General features: G+C 41.1%; 1 protein-coding gene across 1 annotated transcript in view; it reads right to left on the reverse strand.

Annotated features, from left to right (window-relative positions):
• The window catches only part of LOC120021872 (GDNF family receptor alpha-2-like), a 94,705-nt gene that overhangs the window by 14,822 nt on the left and 67,539 nt on the right, over positions 1-12,344 (reverse strand). The window lies entirely within an intron of this gene.

The following is a 12,344-nucleotide window of genomic DNA, read 5'->3' on the forward strand; positions in this document are numbered from 1 at the left end:
GCAGAGAGAGATAGAGAGGAGAGTAAGCTAGAGAGAAAAGGCTAATATGAGTACTGAAAGTTAACAGACACACACACAATCTGTGTCTAACCCCAGTGCTTGTCTTGTTACACATCACCAGAGACTAATGCAGGGATCACCAGCTAGATTCAGCTACGGGCCAATGTTTTCTGGAGCAGATGGTCGGGGGGCCGGAAATTAATTACAAATAATTTGTAGACTCTCAATTGACCGCAAGAAGCCCAAACAGAAATAATGTTTGACTAAAACATAATCATTTCAAATCTTGCTTACATTTGTATACAATCACGTGTCTCTCTATTATGCATGGGAATACTTGAGAATAGATTTCTTCAATTGAAATTACTTGGAGCTGATTTCCTGGTGTTTTTACAGTCTATGTCCAACAATGAAATTCCACACAAAACAATATATATGCATTTTTTTGCTCAGAAAACTTGGGGGGCCAAATACAACCCCCTGGGGGCCAAATTCGGCACGCGGGCCGCCAGTTGGGGAACCCTGGTCTAATGTGACCAAATATAAACTCAGGATAATATCTGTTTAATGAAGCTAGAAACACACACACACACACACACACACACACACACACACACACACACACACACACACACACACACACACACACACACACACACACACACACACACACACACACACACACACACACACTTTAAAGAAACAATACTGTCAGTGGGAAGGAGACACTGTTATGTAAAGTTCAAGCCCTTATTCTCATTATCGGTGACACGGTTTGTTGTAGTGGGAACACATTCTAAATCATCATTTTTATTTCATACTCCACATCGCATATTAGACTTCTAATAGAGCACTATTGGTCCCCGTAGGGCAACTCTGACACACACACACACTGACACACACACCTCCCCCTCCTTGTAGTGTATTGATTGTGTCAAATGAGCTGAGCTCAGGGTGATTGAAGTAGACAAGCCTTAATGACTGGAGAATAACGACTTCATTACAGCTTCACCTTCCAGCTGCACAGAATTACTGATGTGTGCACTGATGTCTGTATTATTTTCCGGTATGTGCGGTGTGTATGTGTGTGTGTGTGTTGCTCTCGGAATGGGCATTTACTCTTATTCGCGGCCGATTCAAATTGCCTAATGCCAATGTAGGACATTTCACATAAGTGTTTGGTTGTGAGTGAACTAGCTCTCATGGTCTCACGTCAGAATTAGAAGTTCATCCATGTTTCAGAAATGTCACATTTCTAAATTGTTCCAAACGTCAAAATCTGAAGTGTTAAAGTTTAGGCATCAATTGTTTTACCTATTAAACTCAATTACAGCCAGGATGGATTAGTCTCACTCTGGCCTTGGGGAATGTTGGGGAACGCTGTGCATATATCTCTAGCTTCCTGGCTGTGTGTTCCTTCCAATGATGTATTTTATAAACTCTGGATTGCTGATGCTATGTGTTGCCCAGTGAGAGCCTTTGAAGCCACTGGTCAGCCATATTAGCAATCCCCAGAAAGATCATTCCTCCATAGGAATGAATGGAATTCTATAGCATTTCAATTAAATGTTTCAAGGACAAAATTAGATGTATTTTGTTGTTGTAGTGAAAACAGAGACATTACACCATTCCAAAAATGATACTTTAAGGATTTAAAAATATATATTTTCAATTTTTTTTATGTTTATATCACATAATATAATATATACATATGCATTTGTGTGTCTGCAATATAACACATCTGGCAAAAACAAATGTAGATGTTAATAAATGCATTTCTATAGCTTAAAAAATATGTCTTACAATGGTGGATGAATGCTAAGATGGAGGGATCATCAACTAGAATCAGCCGCGGGCCAATATTTTCTCGAGCAGATGGTTTGTAGACCCCCTCTGACTCTCTCTATCCCTATCTCTCTTTATGTCTCTCTCCCCGCTCCCCCCCCCCCCCCCCCCCTCCACGTACGCCTCCTATCCAGATATGGATTGGCGTCAAATATTGACTTGTATCATGGGTCAACTGGCTGGTGAGTGTGTGTGTGTGTGCGGGCGCATAGGTGCGAGGGCTTTGTTTGCAATCTAAACAGTGTCTTCTTGTTATAGAGTCTCAAGCCCATAGCCCAAGGCCCTGTCTATCTCTTAATCTCGTCCATCCTCCTCTCCTCTCCTTCCTGTGCTAAAGTATTCAGGGGGAAAAGTGAGGGATCCCAGGAGAGGGAGCGATAGAGATGGAGAGAGAGAGAGAGCAATATCCAGAGTGAGTGCATGGGCCAATTAGAGTGTTGCCCTGGGTCAGCTGTTATCTCTCTCACACAGCCTTTACGGGTATCTACACACAAAGCCTTGCCCCCAGACACACACGCACACACGCACACGCATTCAGATGTGTACACATGCATGCACACACACAAACATGTACACACACTTTTACACATAGTGTCTTACACATATGTTTTATTAAAGTGCTGCAGTTGGGCAGCCTCTCAACTACACCCCCCTCCCCCTAGACAAGGTCAGAGAGAGGGGGGAGTGGGGGACGAGGAGAGGCGGAGAGAGGAAGATGGGAAACTGGCAAAGTGAGGAGCGGAAAAGGAAAGGAGAAGGAATTTGACAAGGAGGGGAAAAGAGGAGATGAAGAGAGACGCCTGAGAGCAGCATAGACACAGCTGGCTAGCCTGACCAAAGCCACACACACACACACACACACACACACAACGACAGACATAAAACACACGCACATGCACACAAACATCTGTAGAATTAGATAGATGGAAAGAATATGGTAGAAAAAGATATGGAGATGTATATGTGAAGCTAGACAGTACTGAGCAGAGCGAACTGTACAGCAGTGGAGGCTGCTGAGGGGAGGACGGCTCATAATAATGGCTGGAATGGAGTAAATGGAATAGTATCAAACACATCAAACATGTGGTTTCTATGTGGTTGATACCATTCCATTGACTCCATTCCAGCCATTATTATGAACCCTCCTCCCCTCAGCAGCCTCCACTGCTGTACAGACAGAGCTATGATGTGTCAGATGAAAGAAGAGGAACCTTGTTAGAACCAGAGACTGATAAAACAGAACCGAACATGGAATGTATTCAACCCCCCTCACTTAGATAATGATCAATGTCTAGAGTCCCCTGTGCTCAGACGTACTGCAGGGAACACACACAAAAGAATTAATGTGCATGTAGCAGGTTTCACAATAGCAGATATGCACAAACACACACACACACACATGCAATTACACACTCAAGCATGCAAGCACGCACGTATGCACAGCCAGGTTGTGAAATTCAATGTCCATCCAGGTACCAAGGATGTTGGGAGATTACTTAAAAACCAGCCCCTTTGGGCAACGGTGAGCGCTATTACCATACCATCAACTAGGCTTGCAGTTTGCTAGGGTGTTATTTATTTAATTTAACCTTTACTTAACTAGGCAAGTCAGTTTAAGAACAAATTCTTATTTACAATGACGGCCTACCCCGGCCAAACCCGGACGACGCCTGGGCCAATTGTGCGCCGCCCTATGGGACTCCCAATCACGGCCGGATGTGATAGAGCCTAGAGCCTAGATTCAAACCAGGGACTGTAGTGACGCCTCTTGCACTGAGATGCAGTGCCTCAGACCGCTGCGCCACTCTGGAGCCCAGTTGTGGACGAGGGTAGTGGATGGGAGTAAGCCGCAAGCTCCGGCTCTGGCTCAGGGGGCCGCGAATTCAATCCAAGCGTTAGGCACTGGTTTTTCGTTTTAAACCTAACCAAAACCTTAACTCTGAACTTAACCATTCGGAATTAATGCCTAAACTTAAACTGGAACTGACAGGATTTTAGCAACATGACATCTGTTCATATACAATCCCAGGAATAATATTTCACTTTTTATTTAAATTTAAAAAAATTAAATTTTCTGACAATTTAGCACTTAGATATGGTCATTTTCCCATTTTCAAAAATTCATAGAATGTTTGGGAATTACGTATGCTAAGGCATTTGTGAAAATTTGATTGGGAAAGCGGCCGTGCGTTTGAAAGTGGCCGTGCAGTTGGACAATTAACTGCAGTAATAAAACCTAAAAAAACATCTCTGTCTCGTCCAGCCAATCAGATCTACTGTAGGCATTTATTTGCCACACAGGCCTGCCATCATTCACTTTGAACTGGACTGTGTGTTTACGGGCAGTTCCAACAGCGTGACTTTAGATCATTAGAAAGCATTCACCAAAAGCCAAAAAATACACCTGAATTGATTTCTGCAAATATGTAAACACCACGGGAGTCATCTTACAGTACATTTGGGAACTTTACAGTCCTATTGATCAAACAACCACGAAAAGGTAGGCTCTCTCTCCATCAGTTATGCACAACAACAACAACAAGATCAACAACTAATACTAGCCAGAGCAAGATGAGCTAAAATCTAACGAAATAACATGAGGTAAACCCCCTCAAACTTTTTCAGTTAGCTGGCCGTCAAAATTGCACTGATAAATGATGGGGAATTGTAGCCTACTCGTCCCAACCAAGCACCCAAAGCTAACTAGCTAAAGTTGTCTAGCTTGCTAGTTAGCTACTTCCAGACACAAACGAGAGAACACCTTACTCTGACCATTTTCCTCGCCCTAGCAGAGCTGGTTAGGCTGTTACATGTTATCTAGGGCGTTCGAGACTAAGTGTTACTTTCTTTGCCTACATTTACTGACACCGGTTGGTCATATCAAATCATATCAAATTGCATTTGTCACATGCGCCGAATGCAACATATTTACAAAATAAACTAAAGTCTAAAAATAAAAAGAAGTAACACAAAAAATAACAATAATGAGGCTATATACAGGGGTTACCGGTACCGAGTCAATTTGCGGTGTCAGTGGGTGTTGCACGTTCATAAATTCATCAGTTATTCTGCACTCTGGCACACTCAGACAAGAGTGCTCTGAAATCAGAGTAGATAGCCAGAGTGAATTTGCGAATGCTAGCGATATGCTAACTGGTTAACAGTCATTCAAGTTCTTACTAGCTAACCAACTGTCACCTGCATCTCTAGCTGTGTATAGCCACCGAAAAACGACATGAGGGGAAAAAGTCAGTCACTCACCCACTCCTCCAATGACATGACATCCTCCTAACAGCTGGCGAGCTGTTAGGCTCTGTGTTTTTAGCTTGCTACATAAATAGATAAGCTAGCCTATTAGCCACGTTATGACTGACTTGTGATCATTGCCCTTGCTTAGTTACATTAGTCAATTTTAGTCCAAAATATTGAGCCATTGAAACTGAAACAGTGCATCCCGAATAAAGGCAGCAAACAATGTACCAGGCCAGCTGTGATTTACAACCTGATAGTAATATTTTTGGAGTACCAAGAAATGTATTGGTGAATTATATTAATCATATATTGAACTGCATCCATCTATTCTGCCAACAATGCCTTAGTGTACGTCATGGAACGTTGAAGCAAATATAACCTATTTTTAAAACCTCTTATGAAGATGGCTGTGTAGCATAAACTGGGAATTTGATATTATGATTGTGTGTTTGTTTCATATCTGCAATGTAATTAAATCGCTGTCAGTTCCACTTTAACGAGTTGTTTCTGTTGTAACCGTAACTCTATACAAACTTAAGGGTCAAACTATGAAGTTTTGAGAAACTTCGAAATTTGACGTTTGGAGAAACATGGACACAACCGTGAAATCTTGTTGTGTATGCAAGCAAGCATGACATCAGCAAATTGCTCGCCTACATGACGCCACAAACGCTGTCTTCCCGGTACAGTTGAAACCGGGATTCATCCATGAAGAGCACACTTCTCCAGCATGCCAGTGGCCATCAAAGGTAAGCATTTGCCCACTGAGGTCGGTTAGAATGCCGAACTGTAGTCAGATCAAGACCCTGGTGAGGACAGCGAGCACTCAGATGAGCTTCCCTGAGACGGTTTCTGACAGACAAATTCTTTGGTTGTGCAAACACATAGTTTCAAATGCTCACTAACAGGGATATAAACACATTTCTGCACAACATTTGAGAGAAATAAGCTTTCTGGGATCTTTTATTTCAACTTGTGAAACATGGAACCAACCAACATGCATGTTGCATTTATATTTTTGTTCAGTGTATATCCCCTCTTCCTTCCTTCTTTTCTTGTTCCCTCTCACCCTCCTTCTCCACTTTTATTTCGTCTTTTCTTTTCCTTCTCTCCGCTCTCTTCTGCTATCTTCACCTTCTTCTCTTGTCTGTTCTCCTCCTTTGTCCTCATCTATAATAATGATGTGAGAGGTCTAAATGATGTCTGTTATGTCACCATGTGATTCAGTCACACTCATTTTTCAAGATGGCGACAAGCATGTCTTTTTTTCTCTGATCAATGTTTGTAGCTGAATTTTTGTTTCATATAACTGTGAAAACATTGGACAATAGTGCATACTGACTTTTAAGGAGACATACAAAACATGTCTGCTGAAACTTTTGAGGCCTACTTCTATTTACCTGGGCACCCTACTCTGCACTGGGGCATTTTTCTGAGCAGACACCTTCCTACTGCTTTTTTCATCCTTCCACTTGACATTGTGCCTTGGATGGTTTTGAATTTCTACCAAACAAACTCCACTTCGTTTAGTATACTTGGATTTACTATTTTTTTACTCTCCCACCACCCGGTATAGCGCTTGCCTCCCTCCCGGCTTCCACCACCCTGTGCTGGAAACTACATACCCTCCAAGGTGCTTCTTTCCTGGCTAGCATACTGGTAACATGGCCTCCGTTGCGTTGTGGTTTTGATGGGCCCCAGCATTTAATCGCATTGAGTAAGTCACTGCTCTCTCCTTGCTGTTGTTAGGCTGGTGAGTTTTGTGCCTTGGGTGTATTTATATGCTGGGTCCTAGTGCTAGCTGGGTTCTAGTCTGTGGTTAGGTTCTGGTTTGCTGCCTATTACTGTGGTGATCCTACAAACTGTGTGATTCCATCTAACTAACTATCAATCTGTGTGGATTGACATTTAGCTGATTCCTCGCCAACCTATTTTATTTAATTTTAACTGACTTTTGGAAATAACTGATCTCTTCGAAATACCTTCTAACACGGAACCCAAATCGGCGTCATCGTGGGTGACTGAAAGACGAACGAGGTCAGTGGCGGTAATGCACCTAATTTATGAAAGTTGCCAATCGCAATATAAAGTCAAGAAAAGAAAAAGCCTAGGAGGAGAGATAACTACAAACGATTTGGTTGACCGTTTTATGTGTGGATTAATTGTCGGGGGAGGGTACCTTGTGCATTTCAGGTAAAATAACAACTCAATGTTTATATCCCAGGACAAATTAGCTAGTAACAGAAAGCTAGCTAAATAGGGCAAATTGCCATAAATGTTTAATGCTTTTCGACCAGTCCCCAAATCAATTTAATTGGTTCAGAGTTTGTTTTGATATTTTAACCTGCGTGTCGTGATCGCTTTTGGTGTGGGGGGACAAAATACATTTAAGCACGATGGCGCACGATGGTGCACGCGAGCAGCCAGTTTGGGTTCCGTGTAAGCCTATTCACAATGATATTGGGCTCAATGGAAACCTACTGTATGATCAGAGAAATGATTGTCAAAGCTTTTCTTTTTGGCTATTTACAGAATAATAAGTACTGGATGCTTGCTAGCAATAGACAACAGGAAATCCACAGGTGCCGACCAATTTGGATCCTGGTCTGCTTAAAGTGCGCAGTGCCCATCATTGTTGGTTCAATAACTGCCAAGTCTGCCATGAATCGTTCATCCATATATGCAGGTAAGAGTCTAGCTACATTTTCAGATATTATACGTTTCTTATTTTGTCAAAGTCATTTTCATTGCAAGTTAAAGACTACGGTTGGCTAGCTAGCTAGCTAATGTTACTTGTATGATCTGTGTGGTAATATTATTTGAATCAGAAATCCATTTTCATTGCTAGTTATAGCCTAATACTACAGCTATGACAATGTTTGCATTGGTAGTGGTATGAGTTGGGATTATGCAGGTTCTAAACAAAAGACTCCACTTCACCAGATGATTACATAACCCATCAAGTTAGCCAGATGTGTCTGGGGGTGATTACAGTCGTCTAATGTATTTCATTAACATGTGTACATGTCCCGACAATAGTGACCCATCCACTTAGCAAGATGTGGGTGGTTTTAGCATTTCCTGTGTATCGGGTAAGTGTCATCTAATAAAAAAATATATATATATATTTCACCTTTATTTAATCAGGTAGGCAAGTTGAGAACAAGTTCTCATTTACAATTGCGACCTGGCCAAGATAAAGCAAAGCAGTTCGACACATACAACAACACAGAGTTACACATGGAGTAAAACAAACATAGTCAATAATACAGTAGAAAAATAAGTCTATATACAATGTGAGCAAATGAGGTGAGATAAGGGAGGTAAAGGCAAAAAAAAGGCCATGGTGGCGAAGTAAATACAATATAGCAAGTAAAACACTGGAATGGTAGATGTTACGGCTGATTTCCTCCTCTTCGTCTGAAGAGGAGGTGTAGGGATCGGACCAAAACGCAGAGTGGAAAGTGTCCATGATTTATTAACAATAAACTGAACACTACACGAAACAAAATAACAAAAGCGAATCAAACCGAAAGACAGTCCCGTGTGGCACGAACACTGACACGAAATACAATCACCCACAAAAACCCAACACCAAACAGGCTACCTTAATATGGTTCTCAATCAGGGACAACGATTGACAGCTGCCTCTGATTGAGAACCATATCAGGTCAAACACAGAAATAGACTAACCAGACACAAAACATAGAATGCCCACCCAACTCACGTCCTGACCCACTAAAACAAACAATTAACACAATAACTAGGGTCAGAACGTGACAGTAGATTTGCAGTGGAAGAATGTGCAAAGTAGAGATAGAAATAATGGGGTGCAAAGGAGCAAAATAAATAAATAAATAAATACAGTAGGGGGAGAGGTAGTTGTTTGGGCTAAATTATAGATGGGCTATGTACAGGTGCAGTAATCTGTGAGCTGCTCTGACAGCTGGTGCTTAAAACTTCTTATGGCTGCAAGCCCGACGTCGGTACACTTATGACAACAGCCAGCTCAAGTGCAGGGCGCGAAATTCAAAATATATATTTTTTAAATATTTAACTTTCACACATTAACAAGTCCAATACAGCATATGAAAGGTACACATCTTGTGAATCCAGCCAACATGTCCGATTTTTAAAATGTTTTACAGCGAAAACACCACGTATATTTATGTTAGCTCACCACCAAATACAAAAAAGGACAGACATTTTTCACAGCACAGGTAGCATGCACAAAGCCAACCTAACTAACCAAGAACCAACCAAACTAACCAACAAACAACTTCATCAGATGACAGTCTTATAACATGTTATTCAATAAATCTATGTTTTGTTCGAAAAATGTGCATATTTCAGGTATAAATCATAGTTTACATTGCAGCTACAATCAGAAATTGCACCGAAAGCAGACAGAATAATTACAGACACCAACGCCAAATAACTAAATACTCATCATAAAACATTTCTGAAAAATACATAGTGTACAGCAATTGAAAGACAGGCATCTTGTGATTCCAGACAATATTTCCGATTTATCAAGTGTTTTACAGCGAAAACACAATATAGCGTTATATTAGCTTACCACAATAGCCAAAAACACAAACAATTTCCCAGTAGCAAAAGTAAGCGATCGTAACAAACAAGCAAAAGATATATAATTTTTGACTAACCTTGATTTTCTTCCTCAGATGACAGTCCTATAACATCAGGTTATATATACACTTATGTTTTGTTCGAAAATGTGCATATTTAGAGCTGAAATCAATGGTTACACATTGTGCTAACTTAGCTACTTTTTCCCACTACGTCCGGATTTTTCCTGACACTTTTTCTGACACACATATTCTGACCAAATAGCTATTCATAAACATAACTAAAAAATACATGTTGTATAGGAAATGATAGATCCATTCGTTCTTAATGAAATCGCAGTGTTAGAATTCTAAAAAATAACTTCATTACGATATGCAGCTTCGGTATAGCTAGAGTACCCAAACGTTGGGCGCCGACGACTAATTCACATGTACGACAGATATATGAAATAGCATCATAAAATGTTTCTTACTTTTGCTGATCTTTCATCAGAATGTTGGACAAGGTGTCCTTTGTCCAGAACAGTCGTTGTTTGGATTTAGAACGGCAACTTTCCCTCTTCATTTAGCACGCGCACTAGCCAAGTGGCACGGATCTCTCCATCGTCAACAAAGTCAGAGAACGGAACACGGCAAAACTCCCGAAAAAATTTCAATAATCTGATTAAACTATATTGAAAAAACATACTTTACGATGATATGGTCACATGTATCAAATAAAATCAGAGCCGGAGATAGTAGTCGTCCATAACGGCAGCTAAACAGAAGGCAATCCCACTGTCCACCTCGCGCTCCCAAGAGTACCGGAAATGAGAGACACGTCATACAAAGAGCTTGTATTCCAATTCAGACCAAGATAAACACTAAATTTCTTCTCTCACAGCCTCTTGACATCCAGGGGAAGGTCTATGAAGTGCACGTAGACTCTTACGTATCATGCCCATGTATAGGCAGGAAGAAGAACAGAGCCTCGATTTCAGACTTTCCACTTCCTGGTCAGGAAGTTTGTGCCAAATGAGTTCTGTTTGACTCACAGATATAATTCAAACGGTTTTAGAAACTAGAGAGTGTTTTCTATCCAATAGTAATAATAATATGCATATTGTACGAGCAAGAATTGAGTACGAGGCCGTTTGAAATGGGCACCTTTAATCAGAGCTACTCAATACTGCCCCTGCAGCCATAAAAAGTTAAAGCTAGTGAGGGAGATAAGTGTTTCCAGTTTCAGAGATTTTTGTGATAACTATAACTAATAACTATAAAATGTTTTTCAAATATTTCTATCTGGACACTTTCTGTTTTTGATATTGCTACTATGCAAGTAACCAATTCAGTGTACCGTTTACACCTTTTATGTGCATGTGACAAATAAACGTAGATTTGATTTGATATAGTGTGTGTTTACCAGAGACGGTAATGTGAAGAACTCATGACCTGCACCACAGTCAGATTAGGATATAGGCCAAGGACTAAATGAAGTGTATTTTTACCTGGAGTTTTTCCTTATTGTAGGCTACTACTTTTACCACTTTGTCTTGAAATCTTTGGTTGTTTACTACACTACTCAATCTGTTTAGCACATGGCCTCACATGTCAATCCTTAAAGTGATGCGTGGGGCTAAGGCTTAAGAGGGTGTGAACGATGCTCAACGAGTGTAGACAAAGAAGAGCTCTCCAGTAGGTGTACCAAAATATTCAAGGGCCATTTTCTCAAAAGTGGGGTTACAAGTTAATCAACTTCAAAGCAGAATCACTTTACCATTGTTCCTGAACTGCAGTGAATGACATACCATTTTCTAGTCTCTACTTTTATCCAATGTAAAACACTATTTCAAAGTTTACTACACACACATAAATATATATGTATATCTGCATACACACACACAAATATATATGTATATCTGCATACACACACACTAAATGACCAAAAGTATGTGGACACCTGCTCGTCGAACATTTCATTCCAAAATCATGGGCATTAATATGGAGTTGGTCCCCCCTTTGCTGCTATAATAGCCTCCACTCTTCTGGGAAGGCTTCCCAATAGATGTTGGAACATTGCTGCAATTACTTGCTTCCATTCAGCTACAAGAGCATTTGTGAGATCGGTCACTGATGTTGGGCGATTAGGCCTGGCTCACAGTCGGCGTTCCAATTCATCCCAAAGGTGTTCGATGGGGTTGAGGTCAGGGCTCTGTGCAGGCCAGTCAAGTTCTTCCATATCGATCTCGACAACCATTTCTGTATGGACCTCACTCTGTGCACGGGGGTGTTGAAATACTGAAACAGGAAAGGGCCTTCCCCAAACTGTTGCTACAAAGTTGGAAGCACAGAATCGTCTAGAATGTCATTGTATGCTGTATTGTTAACATTTCCCTTCACTGGACTGCTATATGACGAAGCGTGATTCATCACTCCAGAGAAGGTGTTTCCACTGCTCCAGAGTCCAATGGCAGTGAGCTTTACACCACTCCAGCTGACGTTTGGCTTTGCTTTTTCGTTATCTTAGGTTTGTGTGCGGCTGCTCGGCAATGGAAACCCATTACAGGAAGCCCCCGATTAACAGCTCTTGTGCTGACGTTGCTTCCAGAGGCAATTTTAAACTCGGTAGTGAGTGTTGCAACTGAGGACAGACGACTTTAACGAGCAATTGTTGCT

Source organism: Salvelinus namaycush, chromosome 26 (genome assembly GCF_016432855.1).
Source record: "Salvelinus namaycush isolate Seneca chromosome 26, SaNama_1.0, whole genome shotgun sequence".
NCBI classification, from domain to species: Eukaryota; Metazoa; Chordata; class Actinopteri; order Salmoniformes; family Salmonidae; genus Salvelinus; species Salvelinus namaycush.